The following is a 12,279-nucleotide window of genomic DNA, read 5'->3' as shown; positions in this document are numbered from 1 at the left end:
GTGATATGAGAGCTCTCTGCTCATGTACCTAGATCAGATTTTAAAGTTCTAGATTTTTTGTTATCTTTCTTTATTACTATTTTGTACCCAGGATGTGTTAGAAGTCATCTCTTGTCCAGTTTTATACACCAGGGCCTTTGTTGTGGGTGCGCCCGCCCTTATGAGGTGTTTTATCATTTTTCCCCACTCTCTGCATTTTTCCCATTTTTTCTGTGGCTTGGGAGGCAGCCCTGTAGTGGCAGGAGGACCCTAAGCCTGGCCGACTGCATCTGTGAGATAGCCGACTGCACCTCATGAGTCGTGGGACTCTTCTGCTGCTGGCCGATCCATCTTGATGCTGGCCGACTGTGTTTATCCAGTCGTGAGGCTTCTTGTGTCCAGTCGGCTGCCTACAGCAGGCCGACTGCTGATGTGGGGGCATATAAATAGGCCCCCATACCACATTTGTATCATATTCGGGATCTTCTTGTGTATATAAGAGCAGAGTTACACGCCTACATCTCTCTCTCTCTCTTGTGCTGTTTTTCTGCATGCGTTTTTTGCTCTCGTGTTCCCAGATCTGGTCATCATCTCCGCTGCGTATTCTGACATGGTATCAGAGCCCTAGGCTCTAGATAGGTCTTGGGATTTGTGTGAGCAAGAGGGGGACTGTTTTGTGGCTGATTGGTGGACTGTTTTGGACTGTTCGGGAAGAGGAGAAGCCAGAGGAAGGCGGGCTGATTTGCTGGACAGCCACTTGCACGTTTTAGTTCTTCTTTGTTGCCACCCACCCACCCTTTTCAGAGTACATCCCCACAATGGCATATCTGTTTGAGATGGCTGAGAGACATGTGAAGATCCCTACACTCCCCACGTTCCCAGTGGACCGTCAGTTGGACGGGAGCAACTACGGCATATGGAAGGTGATGATGGAATCTGTTCTGGAGTCTTACGACCTTGCCGATTTCGTCGTTGTTGGTGTTCCATGGCCGGAAGTAGAGGAAGGGGAGTTACCGTCGATCCGAAAGGACCGGGAGGCTCAGACACAGATGTGGGATCGTGTCAACGCCAGGGTCCATTCGTTTATCTTTCTCAACTGCACACCGCAGGTAATCAATCATGTAAAGCATATGACGCTGGCCAGATGTATATGGCAGCATTTGGCCTCACTTTACAACAGGGTATCGCCCATGAAGAGGATTTCCTTGGAAGTACAGATGCGGGTTATGAGCCCTGAAACGTCGTCGACGATGCGGGAGCATATTAACAAGCTGCAGGCTCTTCAGCAGGAAGTTCTTCAGGCTGGGAAGCAGATATCGTCAGAGGACATGGCCATCACGTTGCTGTCACATTTGCCCTCTTCGCACTCAGCATTTTACTCGTCTTTGATTACCAGTGGCAGGCTCAGCACCATCACGTGGGAGGAGCTTGTGCCCATGGTCCTGGACCAGGAGGAACGATTCACGAACCCTCCTCAGGGTGGAGGTTCGGAGGCCTCAACTGGCCAACGGTCGAAAGGCCGTAACTCGGGCAAAGGGAAGGCTTCGTCGGAGAAGTCTTCTGAGAAGAAGTCCGACGCTGACCGCGAGAAACTGAAGGCAAAGAGGACCTGTAATGATTGTGGCGAGAAAGGCCACTATTGGAGGCAGTGTCCCAAGCGGAAGACCAAGGGTGAAGATTACTCAGCAGCAATCATGAAGACTCCGGCTTTTGTGCACCTGGAGGTGATGGACACCGATGTTCCATTTTCTTCAGGTAGGGAGGAGATTGGAGGACTCTCCGCAACGGATACTCGGGAGTGGATTCTCGATAGTGGTGCTTCCAGGCACATGACTCCTTCCCGTTCCGGTTTACAGGATCTCTGCAGGCTTTCTGGTCATATTCTTACTGGGGATACGTCCACTATCCCAGTTCACAGTGAGGGCAGCATGGAGATAGTTCCCGATGGCAGAGGGGGGAAGCATTCCTCCCAGGTGTTGTATATTCCGGCACTTGGTTTTCATCTGTTGTCAGTGCATCAGGTTTCAAAGACTCGCGTACGGGTGGAGTTTGATGAGCATTTTGTTGCTCTCCGGGACAAAGCAACAGGCCAAGTGGTTTGGGAAGGCGGAGTGGAGAATGGAGTTTACAAGCTTTCAGCACTCTCTCACCCAGGTCCTCAGGTTTGTGATGAGTGGCAGTTTGGTAATGGCCACTTAAGTGTGGATACACTGCAGGTGCGGGCTTTCCGGGACCAGATGGTGGATAGCTTGCCAGTAGATGGCAGCAGTTGGCAGGAACTTTCCAGTACTGATGTTGGTAGTTCTTGTGTTCGTCAGTCAGAGGAAGCTGAACAGGACACTTATGCTCTGATGTCTCGTAATATTCGGGACAAAGAACCTCCGGTAGTTGAGGATGTTCTTTCCACGGGGACCTTTCGGAAAGCCAGGCAGGTGGCACGTGCTTACTTGCAGAAGGAGGTGGTTTCTCCAGGCTTTGTGGTTCCGGATTCAGAGGGGGTGGTTGACAGGTTTCATCAGGTTTCCGGGACTTGTTTTTGCACCGTAACAGGTGTTGATCCTAGTGAGCAGAATGATGCCTTTTTGACTCAGAAGCTGTATGGTTCATTGATCTGGTTGATGGACACCAGATTGGACGGGAGCTTCCTGATGAGGCGGTTGAGCTCATGGTTGCAGATGACTCTTTGGGAGGCAGGATTGCGTTTCCTGTGGTTTCTGCGACATGCGAAGGATCATGGACTCTTGTACACAGGCGGGGGATTGTTGGATGGAGTCAGACTCCACGGTTGGAGTGACTCAGTTTGGGGAGGAGATCCGGACACGAGGAGATCTACTTCAGGCCCAGGAGCAGTTTTATGGAGCAGTGAGAAGTAGTCATCTTTTGCCTTGTCGAGCACAGAGGCAGAGTATCGGGCTGCTTGTCATGCTCCTTGTGAGGTGGTGCGGATGCAGAGGTTACACTGCAGGTTTGGGCTTCCTCTGGAGGAACCCATGGTCATCCAGAGGCACTTTGTTCGTGAACAGATCGTTGCTGATGACATCTTGCTAGAGTTCTGTTCGACGGAGGACAGTCCGGTGGACCTCTTCACGAAGTCGCTCTCTCAGGACTTGCTCGGGCGGCACCCCAGCTCCCTGTGGTTGGTTTCACAGCCAGGAGCTGAGAGGGGGTGTTAGAAGTCATCTCCTGTCCAGTTTTATACACCAGGGCCTTTGTTGTGGGTGTGCCCGCCCTTATGAGGTGTTTTATCATTTTTCCCCACTCTCCGCATTTTTCCCCTATTTTTCCCATTTTTTCTGTGGCTTGGGAGGCAGCCCTGTAGTGGCAGGAGGACCCTGAGCCTGGCCGACTGCATCTGTGAGATAGCCGATTGCACCTCATGAGTCGTGGGACTCTTCTGCTGCTGGCCGACCCATCTTGATGCTGGCCGACTGTGTTTATCCAGTCGTGAGGCTTCTTGTGTCCAGTCGGCTGCCTACAGCAGGCCGACTGCTGATGTGGGGGCATATAAATAGGCCCCCAGCCCCCATACCACATTTGTATCATATTCGGGATCTTCTTGTGTATATCAGAGCAGAGTTACATGCCTACATCTCTCTCTCTCTTGTGCTGTTTTTCTGCATGCGTTTTTTGCTCTTGTGTTCCCAGATCTGGTCATCATCTCCGCTGCGTATTCTGACAGGATGATGTACCTCATGGATATGATGTAACTTTTTGGTCTCATAGGTCATTTTGGCCTTTTGAAGACGTTAATACCTCTCTCTCTCTCTCTCTCTCTCTCTCTCTCTCTCTCTCTCTCTTTTCTGCGCATCTCCTTCAGTATTGTGCGTTACATTCATCGTGAATGATTGCTGAATTCTGAGCATTGAAGTTACCAATTCATCGATGAAGCTTCCGCATGTTACAAAAAGTTAATTCAATAGAGTAATCAATTGCATCCTTAATCATCCATCTTCCGCTAGCCCATGCAACACTACAAATAAAAATGCTCCCCCTTCAGTACCAGATAGAGAAATATAGCATGAAATGTGATTGTTTTCTTAAGATGTTCCCAGTGTCCCTTTTTCCGAACTTATTGGAAAGCAATCTGCTCTGACGCCAATGTTGCACAAATGCTATTGATAATGCCAAGACATGAACTTTATAGTGAGCAATGTACAAACTAACCATATGAACACATCTTGCCTATTGTTATGCTGAAAGAAAACTGAATATAAACAAGCAAGCCAACATGCTGAGGAGCGTGTCTCAAACAGTGGGAAGGCAACAAACTGTGATGTGCATCCCAACACCAAGGTCCCTACCTCCTAGCTAGTTTTAGTGCACTGATAAGACTTAGCCTCAGACTTCCACAACTGAACCATATGGCAGAAAGAGGAAGGGTATCTTGCCCTGTAAGGAGCAAGTCCTTGTATAGGCTTCAGTGGATAGTTGCTAACCTTACAACTTTGTAGGATCCGTCTTTGAGTTTGAAATCTGTATGGATTTCTTGCTGCTCTAGACTAGACCATTTTGTGAGTTATTGCCCATATGTAAGAGTTCTCATGCAGTTGCATCAGGCTTAGGGAAGTTGGAGGTTGGGACAGACCAGTTACAGAGAACGGACACTTAAAAGGAACAACTCCTGTCATGCCCAACCATCCATTAAACCATGCTCACCTTCACCTTTCGAGTTTGAATTCATAGAACAATTCTCTTGTGATTAGAGCATTATTCATAATCAGATTACTTCCTACCCCATCAACCACCTTCAATATGAATTCCCATCATAGATAATAATTTGACATGCATAACATTTTTATGTAACAAGACTTGACAGCCTCATGTGTTCATCTTACACTTTGTTAAGCGCTATGCCCATTTACCAGATTGTAGTAAATGTCATTAGTTGGTACATTATACAGAGGCCAGCCAAAACATAACAAAAGCAATATTTGGCAAAATGTCCGTATCAAGAAGGGCCCATATTCACAAAGAGAAGAAACACCAAAAATGTCTGGCACTACAAAGTTTTGTTGATGCAAAACCATGAAATACTTTCCAAAGAAGCTCTTTTACAAGTCGGTGTGTATACTCCATAAATGACAATGCCTAATTTTTTTTCGAAAGCAAGATTTGTTCAAGCGGTCTACAAAGGTAACATGTTGATGTCTTCGAAGGCAACAATGGATTGTTGTCTTTATCAATGTCTTCAAAGGCAACTACACATGGACATGGGGGGAGCAGAAATTGCACAATCTACAAGTGCCCCTACTAACATCACAGTGCTTGAAAAATAAGTTGATTGGATGATTACTCACTTGTTCATTTTTTGTAGAAGTCGGTACACCAGGAAGCAAAACGGACTGTCTCCACTTGATGGCTCAGATTGGATCGTGTTTTCACGCTCTTGAGCAATCATATGACTTGATCTTATCGGTGTTTGCAGCACAAAGAAGGAATGCATTTCTAAAAGGAGACCTCTTTGCAGAAGGTGCAGGTTTCCACAATAAAGTTGTTAGTTCAAGCTGTCATTGACTTAAAACCAGTGTGGTGAATACAGCAAATGTGTTGCCCCGCATTGCACTGAGGATGCTAAGGCTAGCAGTTTGAAAAGATCTGTAGCAGAGGGGAGGCTCTGTTAAAGAGAAAATTCTTTTCAGAGTCTTGAGATCTTCAAGGGCATGCTTTCAGAATCCCAAGATTTTCAAGGTCATGCTTGAAGACGGATCACATTAAAGAGGTAAAATGCAAGTTAATGAGATCACATGTAGGCTGGATGCAGGAGACAATCTGCAGCAGCTATGGAACCTCGCGAGATCTATGCATTTCTAGTTGCGGGACATAAAAACAACTAGGCAAATGCATCAAATTAATCTTTATCCAGCTGGCAAGAACCTGTGGCATGCTCAGTCGCCAAAACTTGCTTACAGATCACCTCCCTGCTGCGATCTTCTGTAATGGCGATGAAGGCGACCTGATGCTGTAGCGTGATGTATTGTCTTGCAAAACTACCTGATAAGCTTTGACAAATCGCCTCTTCACTTGCAGGTTCCTACAGTGTTCGGGTATCTACCGAGCTTTAGATGCAGAACAGCTGTGCATATGATCCTATAAAAGACACGATGCTGCAGAAGAGAAGCACTTGCTTTCTGCGGCTGCAGACGATAAGGGGAAAGGGGAAAGAAGGGTGGGGAGAGTCCAAGGACGGGAACTGATGGATGGAAGCTTTTCGGAAACTATGATGATGGCTCTGGACTTGGAAAGCGAGAAGCTATGGAGAGAGATGTGGGGGATTCTCCAAGGCTGGATATGGCGATTTTTCCTCCTGCTGTGAAGATCGAGACGGGCACAAAAGACGAGAGCATAAAGAAGAAACGTTGTTTCGAAAGAGGAGGCGGCGGATATGGCAGTAACAGCTCTCTCTCTTTCTTTCTACTTCTTGTTGTTGTTTCGGAGGTTCTGTTGTTGTTGTGGCTATGGCGGAGACAGAAAAGTTTGTCCCTCCTTTAGTCTTTCTGCAGAGCGTCAGAATCGAGAAAAATAAGAGGGGCGACGCTGAATTTTAGCGAGCCCCGTTTCAATCCGCTTTGTATTTCTTTTGAGATCCGTTCGCCCAAGTCCTCCTCGTTAGTCAAACTCTACGAAGGAAGGTAACTCACTAAGCATTTTTCTTTTTTTTTTAAATGGAGGCACCCACCCGAGCAGGAAGCCACCAATATGAAATGTGAGACATTGGATCACTATCTCTCTATAAACATCTCATGAGTCATGCTCAGAAACTTATGTTGCAATCCTAGTCAACATGTTGACTATAGGACATGCTTAACAAATGCATTACCAAGGAATGCTGCCCAGAACTGGCCAAGAAGTTTTAACTCAACCTGCAGGTTATGTAGTGTAGTGGCAAATCATGTCAACTCACTACCCAAGGGCACCCATTGTTGCTGAAAAGGCTTAATTTCAATACCAAATCCTCACCCAGAAAATATATATATATATTTCCAACTCTGTCAGCTTGATTACATGTGCAGCACACGAACCCCATCATTCAATTTCCTTTGATCAAGCTTATCAATTCAACCCCACACATTGTGCCTGTTGTCCAAGGTGTGTAAACTCTATCAATTCAACCCCATGCTTTATGACTGCTTATGCACATCCAAACACCTTAGGTGAGAGGGGTGATGTGTAAACTAGTCACCTTAGGTGAGAGGGGTGATGTGTAAACTAGTCACTTGATTCGGTGCAATTGTGGTAACTCCACGCTTGATCAACTCCATCTATTCCATGGAGATCCAATGAAACTCACCCAACAAGTTTTGGGATGCATTTCTTCAGGGAGAGACTCGAATGCTACAATTGTAAAGCACATATCACTTAAGGGAGAAACCCAAATGCTACAGTTGTAAAATCATATATCCCTAGTTAGACATGATTTTTGTCTATTTCAATAACCATAGATAGATATCATGCCAAATTTTGATGGTGAAGCTCAATGTGGCACTGTATTACAATCCCTATAACTAAAAATACAATATGTTGAAGAGTAACATGACACTACACCCACAACACCTGTATAAATAAGGTTTCAATCAATTCATCACTTCGTGCTTGGCTTGAGCTCCTCATACAAGCACCATTTCCTTTTGTAAACGCTTCTCCTCTTCAAGGTCATATGTAAGACATAGCAAATCATCGCTAGAATGGTGTTGCCCAAGTGATATACTATAGTATCAAATAACCAATTTTAAAGGAGAATGGCTCTATATTATGTGCACCTTGTCCAAAAAAGGGACTCAGTTTAGATATGATTAATTGGTTTCCCCTCAAGGAGCAAAGGAATTTCAATTGCCAACTAAGAAGTGCCCTATTCAAGATCAATTGTGTCTTCAAAGTCTTGTTTTTGTCGAATAGTGTCACTAAATATGTGTACATAGGCTAGAAAGACCCCCCACCTACTTGCTTACTCACCCAACTCAACCATCTTTGTCAACTTGACTATCCACTAACACACTCATCCATTGAAACACATCACTACTAACTCAATTGACTCTACCAACTCAACTCAATCAACCACCTAGTCAGTTGGTTATCAACTTAACCTACCTCTGACTCAAGTCATTCATCCCATCCATCAAGTCACTCATCACCAACTCAACTCATCCCATCCATCAACTCATTTGTTGGTTGATTCACCCATCCACCAATTTGTCCACCACCAGCTCATCCCACCATCGACTCATATGAGACAAGTGTAGTGTCACCTATGGTTAACATGCACATACTACCTCTCATCGAGTCTTGTAATCTTCTTGTTGGGATTCAAAGTCGTATGTGTGCATGTCCATCTCGTGTGTGTCCACCCTGTAAGTCCATCTCCTATGTGCTCATCCGTCGCATGTGTCCCTGCCTTGTGTGTCCAACGTGTATGTGTGTGAACACTCACTTATGTGAGTAAATGAGTTAATACATTTGAACCACCTCTTGTAGCCACATAAGTGTTTGTGTGTGTAAGCAGTGATGTCATTAGTTAGACATGTGTCAGTGCCCCATAGTTTGTGTGATGAGAAAGATAAGGCTCATAGCTCATAAAAGCATGTACCAAAGTGTTTATTAACACTTTTATAGGCTCACACCCTATAAAAGCATGTACCAAAGTGTTCATTAACACTTTTATAGCCTCACACCTATAAAAGCATGTACCAAAGGGTAGATAAGGCTCATAGCTTATAAAAGCATGTACCAAAGTGCTGCTTAACACACAACATTAATTAAAGCATCATTATATGTGTAATAAATTTCTTTTAACAGTAGCCAATACTGCACTCTTACTTTCTCTCATTATAGATATAACTGCTCTCCACCTACAACCTCCATAGCATCTGCTCTGCTAACCCTAAAGATATCAAAAATGGTATTAGAGCCTTGTCACCTTCTTGACGCAGCCTGAAAGTTATCGTCTTGTCACTGCTGCCACCAACTTTTTCAAGTAGCACTAGTGTTGGGTGCACCACCCTCTGTCAAGCCCCTCAACGACATCGTGTTAGATTTTTCGGGCACACGAGTGTGCACTGAACCACTAACACCGACGAGTGTGCACTGAACCACTAACACCAATGTTGTTGCTGCTTTGCTCCAACGCCACCAGCCGCTTTGCTCCAGTGCTACTGCTTGCCGTTGCCATTTGTTTACCGCCTATACTGCCCCATTTGCCCTCACACCACTTTGTTTTTGCATAACTTTGCTGCCAATACTAATGTTGATGATGCTTACTGATGCTACGTCCACCTGTGCAGCTCTGCAAATTGAGCCTCTCCCGACAGCTCCTTAGCTTAGTCACTCCTCAATATGGTATATTTTACTTAGTCTCACCGTCCATAGCCATGGACCTTCCTAGATCAACCACATTCGAGAAGTTCTCTGGCAACAATTTCCTAGCATGGCAAACAAAAGTCAGACTCATGCTCATGAGAGATGGAGTTTAGAGTGTTGTCAATGGGATAGAAGAGAAGCGTGAAGGTGTAGAGCGCATGTAGTGAGAGCCTGGATAGAGAAGAATGACCAAGCACTAGCACACATCGGTCTAAGGCTTGCCGGCAACCTTACTCATCATGTTGACTTTGACAAGACTGCTAAACAGTCTTGAAAATCTATTTGCGAACAAAATTAACAATTCAAAGGTGTTTCTAAAGAAAAAGTATTATGGTTTAAAAATGAAAGAACATCATACATTGTAAGAGCACCCCAGCACCATAGGTTCCCTCCTTCAAAGGTGTTTCTAAAGCAAAAGTATTATGGTTTAAAAATGAAAGAATATCACACATCGTAAGAGCACCTTAGCACCATAGGTTCCCTCCTCCAACAACTAAGGCCAACATTAATGAAGATGACAAGAAAGCAGTACTCTTTTCCAGCTTGTAAGAGCACCTTAGCACCATACGTTCCCTTCTCCAACAACTAACTACTTTAAGGGCCAACTTGTAAGAGCACCTTAGCACCATATGTTAAGGGGCCAACTTGTAAGAGCACCTTAGCACCATATGTTCCCTCCTCCAACAACTAACTACTTTAAGGGCCAACATTGATGAAGATGACAAAAAAGCATTACTATTTTCCAGCTTGGAAGAGAGTACAAAGTAGTGATGATAACTTCACTTTGGGTGTCCAAAGAGATGCCATATAATGACATGGTGGCTATCCACATTGATGAGGGTCATCGACTTTGAGAGCACGCTTTTACCAGTTTTGACATAGAGATGAAACAAATTTTGCCTTTGTGATCTTACTAAATCAAAGTTGCACGATTAAAAATTGGAAAATTGTAACACATGTGGGAATCCCTCTTTTTCTCTTGTACAAAGGCTGCACGACTGAATCTTCTTCGTAGTGGCATGTATGGCGAGATCACTTGCATATGTGGAGGTGCATACATGTACACTTCATTATATTTTAGTATGGTTAATAATTCTTTCTGCCAGTCTTGTTGTAGTCCAAAATCTTCTAGCCTTGGGTTATCATCATTTGTCTCTAGTATGTAATAACCCCCTCATGTTTAAATTGGATGTTGGCGATGCCATCATATGTAGTTGTAGATGATCCACCCTTATCTCTAAGAGATCTTGTAGTTTAGGGTTGGCCTTCTTTGTGCACCATGCTATATTCTCCCACAAGGTCTCCGTCCTTACCATAACGGCATCAGCTCTTCCCACTCTCACATTCCTTGTTGTGGGGTTGAAAGGTGTGATCTGTGCATCAAAACTTTGAAATTTCTTTAGGACTGGATTTCCTATGCAGATCAGTTCTTCATATTTTGCCACATGCATTGCTTACTAAATATCATTAGGATCGTAAAGCATAGGTGTATCTTATAAAGCAATGGATGTCACCTCAATTGAAGGGTCCACAATAAGCTCCATTGACAGTAACTCCTTGGGGCAGAGTGTTAGTGGGAAATTCAAAATGAATAGGAGGAAGTGATATGGTCAGCGACATTTATGTTACTCTTTTTAGGGGGTGGCGGATGTATAGTCTAGTAGGGGGTATATGTATAGCAATATCTATGAGAACTACCTCTCCTTCCTCCCCAAGTGTAGGTGGTAGTGGTGGAGGCTTGGTCGTGCTCATGAATTGATCAAAATCCTCCATATCAGTTTGATTTACTATAGAAAGATTGCTCAATAGTGAAATCATTAAGTAGTGATATTAACATGGCCTCTAGATGTTAATAGATTATTTGACATAGTTTTAATATGTCATGTGGATGACATAAGGTGCTTTCATGTAGTCCCAATAGGTACTTATGTGTATCATATGCCTCCAACCATCCTTGGGTTTGGAACTAATCAATCGTTAGTTATTGTTTTGAAGGTTGTAGGTGATGAAGGGAGATTATTTGGTAAAAAGGGTTCTAAATTCGATCCCTATCATGTGGAATGTGTCAAAATAGCAATGTGTGAGGGTGCAGCAAGTGTAGAGCAATGGGGGAGAGCATGCACATTAGAAAGGAAATAGAAAGACTAAGGGTCCTAATGCAAAGATTGATTTATAAAAGGTGAAGTCAATGCTAATCATGGAAAGCACAAGGTGGCACATGGAGTGTGAACATTTATTGACACATGGATGGCACAAGGGTGCACATAACTTGTGGTTTGGGATCTCTTTGAGAGCTATAAAATCATGTAATTGGGATCTCTAATTAGAGCATTGCATTATCTATTTTGTGATTAGTTTCTTCTTTTTGTACAAGTCTTGTTTTTCCTCCTAATCTTTAATTAGTCTTCTTAATAATGGATTTCATTAGCTTTGATCCTTCATAGCTTAGCCTAGATCCATGCTTTCTCCACATGGTATCGAAGCCATGGTGGCTAGGTTAGGAGTTTAAAGCCTAATTAGTGGATGTTTTTACATATGTTTAAAGCTTCAATTAACTTCTCTCACTTTTCTTCTATTTATTAGGAGATTAGAGGTGTTTAAGGCATTAATTTAGGGTTATTTGAGGCTGAGCAAGTTGCCTAAAGGGAGCCATGCATGGATTAAACACAATGCCATAGCAGTGGAAAGAACAACTTTATTTAGCCCCACTAAGTTGGCAATGCCTCACTAGATTGATGTTAGGCTACCATACCTCGTCAACCAGCTAGGAAATTTGTACATATTTCTTGTTTTACAAGCCTAACCATTTTATAGAGGTAGACACATGGGTACTTATTAAACTCTACCACCGCGGTCTTTTAAACAAGATGTAGAGGCCAGTACAAAATTTTATAGAAGTAGTATAAGAATATGAGAAATTATTAACATTGGGAGGGAAATACTTGGGGG

At 43.9% G+C, this 12,279-nt stretch overlaps 1 protein-coding gene across 2 annotated transcripts in view; it reads right to left on the bottom strand.

Annotated features, from left to right (window-relative positions):
• Positions 1-6,581, bottom strand: part of LOC147640586 (PH, RCC1 and FYVE domains-containing protein 1-like) — a 51,251-nt gene extending 44,670 nt beyond the window's left edge. Inside the window, exons 1-2 of one of the 2 annotated variants that reach the window (XM_086813236.1) lie at positions 5,277-6,493; positions 3,852-3,949 (exon numbers count right to left, since the gene is read on the bottom strand). The gene's annotated coding sequence lies outside the window, so the exon portion shown is untranslated. Of the gene's footprint in view, positions 1-3,851; positions 3,950-5,276 lie in introns of both variants that reach the window. The other variant, XM_086813228.1, reaches the window with a different exon arrangement.
• Between the last annotated feature and the right edge of the window lie 5,698 nt (positions 6,582-12,279).

Source organism: Cibotium barometz, chromosome 2 (genome assembly GCF_041138505.1).
Source record: "Cibotium barometz isolate CiBa-2024 chromosome 2, ASM4113850v1, whole genome shotgun sequence".
Classification (NCBI taxonomy): Eukaryota; Viridiplantae; Streptophyta; class Polypodiopsida; order Cyatheales; family Cibotiaceae; genus Cibotium; species Cibotium barometz.
This window is presented reverse-complemented; position numbering and strand designations above follow the sequence as displayed.